The sequence below is a fragment of the Drosophila miranda genome (assembly GCF_003369915.1).
Source record: "Drosophila miranda strain MSH22 chromosome Y unlocalized genomic scaffold, D.miranda_PacBio2.1 Contig_Y1_pilon, whole genome shotgun sequence".
In the NCBI taxonomy this organism is placed as follows: domain Eukaryota; kingdom Metazoa; phylum Arthropoda; class Insecta; order Diptera; family Drosophilidae; genus Drosophila; species Drosophila miranda.
This window is the reverse complement of record NW_022881603.1, coordinates 25,280,999-25,290,738: the sequence shown is the minus strand read 5'-3', so window position 1 is coordinate 25,290,738 and position 9,740 is coordinate 25,280,999. Positions and strand designations below refer to the sequence as shown.

Below are 9,740 nucleotides of genomic sequence, written 5' to 3'. Positions count from 1 at the left end.
CGTGTTGAACGCGTTCTTAATGTCTAGAGTGACTACTAGGCAATACTCTTTCCAGCCGCCTTTCCACCGAGTGCCGGCAATTGCACCGGAGGCAATGTCCACCACCTTACGAACGGCGTCTATCGTGGATCGGGCCTTGCGAAAGCCGTATTGGTGCGGTGAGAGGTCGCCAGCCTCCGCGATGGAGCGTTCCAGTCGCGCGCAAACCCCCTTCTCAAGCAGTTTACCCGCGGTGTCGATCAGGCAGATAGGCCTATACGACGACGCTGTCCCCGGCGGCTTGCCTGGCTTGGGAATAAGCACTAGCTTCTGTATTTTCCACCTCACAGGGAACACTCTTTCCCGAAGGCACTGATTTAGCAGCTTCGCAAAGATGTCCGGACGCGTGGAGAGGGCGAGCAAGAGGGCTCTGTTCGGGATAGAGTCCGGCCCAGGAGCCTTGTTCGGGCTGATGCTCCTGGCTGCGCAGGAGCCTGCGGTTGCAGTGTGAGACAACGGACATCCCCGATGTGGTCAGCCCTGTGCGGAAAGGGTTCCTCCACGATGGATCTTGTCGTGTCGGGGTCCGATGGGGGTGCCTGCCTCTTGGCGCAAAGTTTGTTCGTCACCAACTTGTACGCCCTTCCCCATGGGTCGTGCTCCGCAGAGTCGCATAGCTTGAGAAAGCACTGGCGCTTGCTATCCCTAATGGCCGCCTTGAGGGCCCTTCTGCAGTCCCTAAACGTGGATTACCATTGCGGAAAGGCAGTGCTTCCGCGCGAGCGCTGGTAGCGGCGTCGAGCTTGGTTGCATTCCCGGCGTAGCGCGGCAATGTCCTCGTTCCACCAGAACACAGGTTGGTGGTGACGACCGTAGTGCTTCCTCTGCGCCATGGTGGCAGTGCATGCTGACTCCAGATGCTCCATGACATGGTTGGCCATGCATTCAGCATTTCCATTCGCCGTGAGGTTGGACATAAGCTCCATGAAGAGGGCCGTATTGAGCGTTTCGGCGCGATAGCATCTCCATCTGGGCGCAGCTGTCTCTACGCTAGACGTCTGTTGGCCTGTGTCCCTTATAATTGCCCTGTGGTCGCTCCCTGTGTAGATGTTGCTGATGCTCCAGCCCGATGAATTAAAAAGTGAGCTGCTGTCAAATGTAAGGTCGATGACCGATCCTATTCCTGCTCTGGAGAAGGTATGCTGGTTTCCCTCGTTGAGGAGCGCGATGTCCAGGGGCGCAATGATCTCCAGCAGAGCTCTACCTCTTGCATTCGTCGCCACGCTTCCCCACTCCTCAGCCCACGCGTTAAAGTCCCCTCCAATGGCTACTGGGTGACGTCCTCCAGCATCAGCCGCTAGGTTGTCTAGAGTACCTGCGAACTCGGAGAGCGTCACGCTTGGGGCAAGGTAGACGCTGTATATCCACACACCTCCGACCTTGGCGCGCACAAACCCAGCAGCAGCGCTTGAGAGGGAAAGCTGCAATGGCGTGGCCCCGCATAGCCATATCGCGGCCATTTTGGTGGCATCCAAGATGAACCCAGGGGACTCCCTAGTTTGATATGGCTCGCTGAGGATGGCGAGGTCAATTGCCAATTCTCTTATGGATTGGCTCAGCAGTTCTTGAGCCGCAGCGCAGTGGTTGAGGTTGAGCTGCATAACCTTCATTATTGGGCCGGCAAGCTGGGCACGCTCCTGGCTGCTGGACATCTCCTGCTACCCGCATAATGGTTCGTCTCATTGCTGTTGTTAGCGGTGCAGATGAAACACCGCGGATCGCTTTGACAGGTTGCCGCCTTGTGCCTGTTCACGCCGCATCTGGGGCAGCATCCGGTGCGATCCACCGCGCTCTTGCACCTGATTGCTAGATGCCCAAACTCCAGACACCTGTAGCATCGTCGTTGAGCTGTCCGCTCCCGGATCCTACAGCTTGTCCATCCGACTTTAAGTTTCCCCACCATGAGCAGGGCTCTTGCCTGCACGGGCGGCAGGCACACAACTGCCAGTTGCGTACCAGCGAACGATGGTCTCAGGCTTTTAATGGCGCTGGTGTCCACGCTTGGGGCGTCTATCGATGCAGCTATGGCTGCTGCGATGTCCTCCTTCTCGACCAGGCTGTCGAGATCCCTGACCTCCACGCAGAGTTCTTCTGACACCGCCCTGATGCCCGTCTGCAGTCCCAGTGCCGCGCTGATATCCTCCTTGAGCTTAGCTGTGTTGCTTTTGCTCGCGCCGTTGAGCTCGAGCAGCAGCTCGCCCTTTGCCGTCCTCCGGATTCTGTTAACATTATCCCCTACCTCCTGAAGCTTGCCATCCTGGCGCCTGGTGACCATACGGAGGATGTCGCTATAGCTAAGCTCGCCCTGGGGTTGAATGATTATTGCGTCTGGCCTTGGTTCGCGCTCACGGGGCTCCCTTTTTTTCCTTACCCTAGGGCCCACCGGCTGCCACTTGAGCTGTTTTTTAGCGGCTGGGGTGGCACCATGGTCCACTGTACCCGAGGGGGTTAGTTCATCCTGGCACTGCGCCGGCGGTTTGAGCTGGGTCGACGCTTGTTGAAGCTTTGTGTCTCTCTGCCTCTTTGTGGGCTCCGCAGCCATTTGAGGCGACCCGCGCAGCCTCTTTGAGCCGGTGTGCGGCGCCTTCGCAGCTGTTTGGGTACCAGTAGTGGCGGTCTCAATTGTCCTGGTGTGCAGCTTCTCGAAATTGTTGACCACCAGGGCCTGAAGGGTTACCACTCTCAGGGCTAAATCTTTCATCACGTTGTCCACATGCCGCTGGTCGTTCATCCTCTTGACCACCTCATTGGCCCGAGTACCCAGGTTTTTTAGCAGCTCTAATGGGTCAGAGTGCGGTCGCTCCTTCTCTTTGCCATCCGGGCCGGGCTTGAACATGCTCGAGCCCTGAGCTTTCGCAGGTGCTGACGGTGGTGGTAAGGTAAGGGCGTTGCGCCTACCAAAGACTGCGTCCTCAGTCATCTTCTCTATCTGTGTGTTTGGTGTGTGAGGGGTGTTGTCCATGTAAAAAGAATCTCCACTCGAGTTCGTTATTCCTGGCCGCAGTACGTAGTCACCGTGGTGATCCCATGGGTGTCTTTCCGTGGAGTGAGGTCCATGCGAGGGTTGACCCTGGGCCTTATGAGCACCAGGGTTCAGTGCCAGATCGGTGCTAGTTGGGATATGAATCAACCAAGCCTACGCAACCACCATAGTGGGACGGCCAGGAAGCGTTAAACGAGGCCTGCCAAGGTTTTAACGAGACAGGGGCGGTGGAGACATTAACCTATGAGCCATTTCCACAGGGGTTCAGCCTGCCTACTCAGGTCATAGAATGCCGACGCCGTGGGTCGTACGTAACACCTTACTGGTCTCGGTGTTACGGGCGGTATAGTACCTACCAAGGCGCCTATGGCACCGATGGGTCCACTATAAAGGCTTATCCGGGGCATCCCGCGATGGCCGGGAATTTCATCCAGACGATAGTCGCTGGGGTTATACCGCCCCTTCTCGGTATCCAGCGTCCCGTTAAAGGTACGCCGCCGTAGCGCTGGGGTTGGCAGGAGGACAGCTCCGGGACCCGTTGTGTACCCGATGGCCTCAGAAAGCGCCGATGTGCAGTGTGAGCCTCTAAATATCCCCATCAGTTCCACTTTGCCACATCCTATAGACCCGTGGTGAGGAGGCCGAAAAGTCGTGGTATACTTCTAGGATGCAGCGCCATCTGCCGGTGCTCGTCTTCCTCTACGTGCTACGTAGCAGCGCCCTCTGACGGTGGGACACGCCTGCGATGAGTAGGCTATCGCCGTCTTGTAGCCCTGGTCAGCAGCTGTTGCTCTGATCAGGAAAATAGACATACAGAAAAACGTGGAGCTCATCCTAAAGAAGCTGAGGCAACTGGTGCATTATGTCGGGCCTTAAAACGGGCAACCTACGCATACTCGCGCGATGCAGGCAACTCAGTTGCCTGACATGGTAACTCCGTCGCCATCCATCTTGAGCCGGTGAGAGGAGGAGAGAAACTCACCCCGGGAGCTTCGTGAGTGTTATGAGTGAGTTGGAGTTTGAGTGAAAAATCCCAAATTAATTTAGCCATGGCAGATTGCTTTAAAATCCTGATTGACGACCTTCTTGGGTTTGGACACGGTCTGCTCGGGCCAGGAGTCCAGAGTAAAGCTCAGTAGGCATCGCGCCCATAGGGTAAGTATGGGTGGATGTACGCTCGCTTACCGTTGATCACTTTCTCTTTGAGTTATAGCCAGTCACTTCACTCAGTGGCTGCTACCGCCGACGCGGAAGAAAAGAACCGCCAGCCTGGATCGGAGGCGGGCACAACGAGGAGGAGCTCGACCTGCCCTGATAGCCAGAACGGTACCTCGTCAGCCCAGGGCCTATTCCAACCCCGGCGGCTCCGCAGACACACGGAGCGCGGCGCAAACACAGGAGCAACGGAGGCGCGCGACCGACCCGGGTTTTTTCACACTCAACTCACACGCGAAAATATAGTGACGTGTGTGTGTGTGAGTGTGTGTTTGCAGATACTAGTGGGTTAAGCATGTGGCACAGTCCGCGTCCTCATCAAAATGGCCAAGCGACGTTTAGCAGTCGATAAAGTCATTGAATGCAGCACGTGGATGCCTCTTGCCAGGACTAAGTTATGCATGTGTAAGTACCATATGTGTGTGTGGGGCAGTACCCTTCTGTACCCCCTTTCGTGGCTCATTTTACGCTTTTGTGATAAAGTAATCAGCTGATGCTGTCGCACAAAAGGCGAAAGATAGCCATAGCCATGGCACAGGATAGACAGCGCCCGGATGACATGGATGTCAGGACACACACGAAACAAGGTCGGCACTGACCAGCCGTAACCGCAAAACATATATTGATTTTGTAGAAAATGTATTCATATGAAATGCATTTTATTTGTGGCCAAATATTTACAAATGTTATGCAAACTTTTTAATTATATTTATTCAAACAATAAATACAGAAAAAGCGACAAAATGGCAATATGAATCATTCGGTCGAACCAATTGGCCAAAAACAAAATACACTTGGCCATCGGAATGTGCACACAGGCTCGGAATACTATTTATCTGTTCTATCTGTATATAGAAGGATTTACTAGTAGAATGTCCTTTTTTGTCCGTCTTCGCGTTGTTGCCCAGGCATTGTTGCGGGGGAGTGCCCCCTCCCGCATCGGTTCTCCTTTCGGGCTAAAAGGGATAAACGTTTTTAGCATGGGCTGCAGGATTTTTATGTAAATAACGTGTTGTTGTTGCCGTTAGCCCCGCCGTCCCCCCAATCTGCCCCTGGCGGCCGTGTCCGTGCGACTGTTTCGAGTCATTTGCTCTCCGCTGGATCGTAATTTTATGGCTGGCAGCAGTTTCTCCGGGCCTGGTCTCCAATTGCAGCGTAGAGCGCACTCCTAGAAGGCAAACGGAAGTAAGTTGAAGCCAAAAATTCTCTGTCGTTTTTATTTGACGAAACGCTTTGTGCCTTTGTGACTATGACTCCGATCCCAGGGCATTTTTCCAGAAGTTGTCAAAACAAAGCGAACTAAACTTGCAATAAGTGGGGGGAGGGGAGGGCACGGGCTGGCATTGGCGCTGGGGCACATGCCTCACCTGGCATCCGACCAAGTGCAAGTCCCATTCTTTCTCTCTCCCTATTCCTCTCGGGGGCAGACAACGGAGAATATCGCTTACCAACTCGTTTGGCAATTTTTCTCAATTTTCACATTGAAAACTAAACGCCTTTGCCTTTGCCTGTGCCCTCCCCTCGTCCCTCTGGGCAGATGTTTGGGCATCCAATTTGGGGATCAGGCAGGTAGGAAGGCAGGTGTCAGCGGCACAAAGCTGACTTGCCGCAGGCCAGCAGCAGGTCTGGTTGCCTTTGCCTTCGCTTCATCTTTGGGGCTGTGCCACCTACTGTTGCTGTTGCACGATTGCTCTTTGGCGATTTGGACTCCCCGCACTCACACACGCACGCACACACGCACACAGAGCGTTCAGTCCCCCGCCGCCAATGTGTGCAGATCTGCTGGTTAACATAGTAGAAACCCTATTTCCAGAGAAAGTGGCAGCCCGGAGGGTGATGGATAGAATACCGCCACCTGAAATAGAAGCCACCACGGGAGCAGAAGTCCTCGAAGCTCTACAACGGATCAAGAACGGCAAAGCACCAGGACCTGATGGGGTCCCAAATGCCGTTCTCCGCACGGCTATTGAGACCAATCCACAAATGTACGTGGATTTATTCAATGCGTGCATGTCCGAAGGGACCTTCCCCAGACCATGGAAACGACAGCGGCTAGTCCTCTTACCCAAGGGGAACAAGCCGACCGAGGAGCCATCATACTATAGACCACTCTGCATGCTCGACACAGTGGGTAAGATCCTCGAGCGCATAATCCACACCAGGCTGGAGAAGGCAGTAACGCGTCAGCTCTCACCGAGACAGCAGGGGTTTCGCAAAGGCAGGTCCACGGTGGACGCAATCGGCGAGGTATGTGAGATAGCAAAGCGAGCTATCGATGGCACCCGATGGATGTACGGGACCAAAGAGTATTGCATAGTGGCAACACTCGATGTCCAAAATGCATTCAACTCTGCCAATTGGGATCACATACTAGAAGAATTGAGAAACTTTCAAGTACCGCCGTATCTGCAGAATATCATCGCGGACTACCTACCTAAGAGACCGAGTGCTCATATATGAGACGGATAAGGGGACACGTGAGCACCAAATCACTGGAGGAGTTCCCCAAGGATCGGTCCTCGGCCCGCTGCTGTGGAACATCATGTATGATGGAATCCTCAAGGTGGATATGCCAATGGGCGCCACGGTGATAGGCTTTGCCGACGACATAGCAATAGTCGTAGTGGCAAAACAGAAAGAAGCGGCGGAAGAAATCTGCAACGACGCGGTAGAGAGAGCCAGAACATGGCTATCAGAGAGGGATCTCTCATTAGCCACCCACAAAACGGAGGCGGTGCTCATAAGCAGCAGGAAAGTAGTGGAGTCGGCCACGATCCGAGTTGGAGACTGCACTATTAGCTCCAGTCCAAGCCTGAAGTACCTGGGGGTCATGATTGACCACAGACTCAGCTTCAAGCATCACATGGCGTATGCAAGCAGCAAAGCAGGAAAGACGGCAGTGGCCCTATCCCGCATCATGGCCAACACCGGAGGCCCGAAACAGCCATGGCAAAAGCTACTAGCGAGCGTAGTTGGCTCAACGCTGCTGTACGCTGCACCAATATGGGTTGATGCAATGAAGCATAAAACATATGCCCGAGAATGCAACGCAGTCCAGAGGCTGTGTGCCCTGAGGGTGTGTTGCGCATTCAGAACGGTATCCCAAGACGCCGCACTTGTGGTAGCAGGAATGATTCCCATCCATCTGCTGGCAAGATAAGCCGCAGGAATCAGGGCACAGCGAACCCTGGGGACTACGGACCAGGACACCAGAGGTGCCTTAAGGCAGCGCACAATCCTGCAATGGCAAGATTCGTGGGATAACAGCAGCAAAGGGCGATGGACCCATAGGCTAATCCCAGACCTGAAGAGTTGGCTGAACCTTAGCCATGGACAAGTGGAGTATCACCTGACACAACTGCTGACAGGACACGGTTGCTTTAAAGCCTACCTGCATAGGTTTAAGCACGAGGACGACCCCTTCTGCGTGGTCTGCGCAGGGGTCATCGAAGACGCAGAGCACTGCTTCTTCGAATGTCCAAGATTTCGGGCTTGGAAGAATGCCAGCGGTGACAAACCTGGCAGAATGCCTGCTGGAGTCAGAAGGAAACTGGGCCGCGATTAGATTAGCCGGAACTATGGCTACCAAACTGCGTCGCGAAGAAAGAGCACGCAATGCAAGGAGATAAAGGAGATTATTAAGAGAAGAGCCCTACGGGCATCTCCCCCCGGCGAAGTAATATCTCGCGACAGTACCGCCGGGATCCGGGATAGGTGTGGTTGGTTTTAGAGCGGTTAGAGTCCCTCACTTCGGCTTCGGCTGAGTCGGCATGAAGCTTTCCTGTAGTCGCACAAAAAAAAAAAAAAAACACGCACACAGAGCGAAACAAAGCACAAATTGTTGTATGTAATTGTGCGTTGGCTTTGCCCCCACACACACATCAACACGCTCCACAAACACACACACACACGAAAGTACACCTGCCGCTGCGTGCGCCGAATTCCATTGCATACTTTCCGACGCCTGCTTCAGCATTCCACCCCTTGCAGCGCACCCTCCTCCGCACCCTGCTGCCTTGACTGTGCAAATAAAAAGTTATATACGCGCGACACTGAATGAATATTAATCGCTTTCTTTTTGCCCCATGGCCCCTCTGCTTGGCCTGGATGGGACTGGGCTGCCAGCCAGTTGGCCGTTCCACGGCCATGGAGAATGCGGCACCTTTTGGCCAACTCTCTTTTGTTTGGACCAGCTGCCCGACTGATTTGGCAGCTTAAATGATTTCCGCTTCAACTCGATGATGCGTATGGGAGGAGTATACGAATGAATTTATTAGTTAAGTCGGTCTGATTGTTCCTGCCTCTGCCTCTGCTGCTTCGCTTCCATTTGCCACTTTCCCTCTTTTAGTATTCCTCTTTTAGTAATTAACACTGCTTTTCCTTAGCAAAAGGGTGGAGTGTGGTTGTGGTACCTTTTCGGCCAAAGCACTTAGTCAGAACATAAAAAAAACAGAAAGAAGGGTAATCCTTTGGGACCGAGGTCTCAGATACCCTTACCGACCCATCGTTTATGTGGCAGAAGCTCGTGAAAACGGGTATAAATGCTGGACAAGAACATATTACATATAGTTTCTTCCCTGTTTTGTCAGCATCTGTTCAAAATCACTATACCTTTTCGAAGAGTAAGAGTAAACTTACATGGGACTTACTTATTATGCACGAAAAAACCCTTTGAGCAGCAACTTTTCATAAGGGTTAGCCCCTTTACCGGTGCCTCCCTTCCGTTACTCCCCTGTACTTGGCACCTTTGCAGGGCTTCACTTTATACCAAAACGAGGGGGAAAGTTGTGAGTTGCTGCGGACACCGCAACTCTACAGTTATACCCGATACTAAGCCAGTATGGCTCTCCTCCGGCAGACGCTGCTAATATTAAACGACACGACAAAGAGTGCGTGCGAGAGAGACAGAAAATCAGTCTGAGCGTGACGTTGGGCGCTGCGTAGCCACTGCAAATTGATTTGTTCCTTTTGGCTATAAAAATTATCTGATCTGGTCCAGATTCAGCAATCTGATAGATATGGTCGTTATCTATGATTCTGCGTTTTTAGTTTTCTCGAATCTGCAATATTGTGGATGCAACAGATTTTCGTCCTTTGTGGGGGCGGAAGGGGGTGGGGCGAAATTCTGAGATATACGTTTTATAGTGAGATCTAACAGAAGTGCGGATACCAAATTTGGTTACTCTAGCCTTAATAGTCTCTGAGATTTGTGGATGCCTCAGATTTTCGTCCTTTGCGGGGGCGGAAGGGGGTGTGGCGAAATTTGGACACGAAACGGTCAAGGTCCGATATCTCAGGAGTGTGGATACCAAATTTGGTTGATCTGGCTATTATAGGTTCTGAGATCCTTGAACTCATATTTTGCAATTGGCAAAACCGACCATGAAACCTGTGTGTTAGAGAGAGACAGAGCGAGAAAGAATGAAATTGTTTTCTTGATTCTGGCTATAATAATTATACGATCTGGTTGAGATCTTACATTCTAAAACATATAGTCATCCTC

The 9,740-nt window shown here is 52.8% G+C and overlaps 1 long non-coding RNA gene across 4 annotated transcripts; it reads left to right on the top strand.

Moving 5' to 3' along the window:
- Nucleotides 1-3,781: 3,781 nt before the first annotated feature.
- Nucleotides 3,782-4,466, top strand: LOC117190918. 4 transcript variants are annotated; one of them, XR_004473885.1, is made up of 3 exons: nucleotides 3,782-4,016; nucleotides 4,079-4,177; nucleotides 4,236-4,466. It is a non-coding gene; the product is annotated as an uncharacterized LOC117190918 (long non-coding RNA). The 4 variants fall into 4 exon arrangements; XR_004473884.1 differs by having other exon boundaries at nucleotides 3,915-4,016; nucleotides 4,070-4,177; nucleotides 4,236-4,465; XR_004473883.1 differs by having other exon boundaries at nucleotides 3,925-4,029; nucleotides 4,070-4,177; nucleotides 4,236-4,465.
- Nucleotides 4,467-9,740: the final 5,274 nt, after the last annotated feature.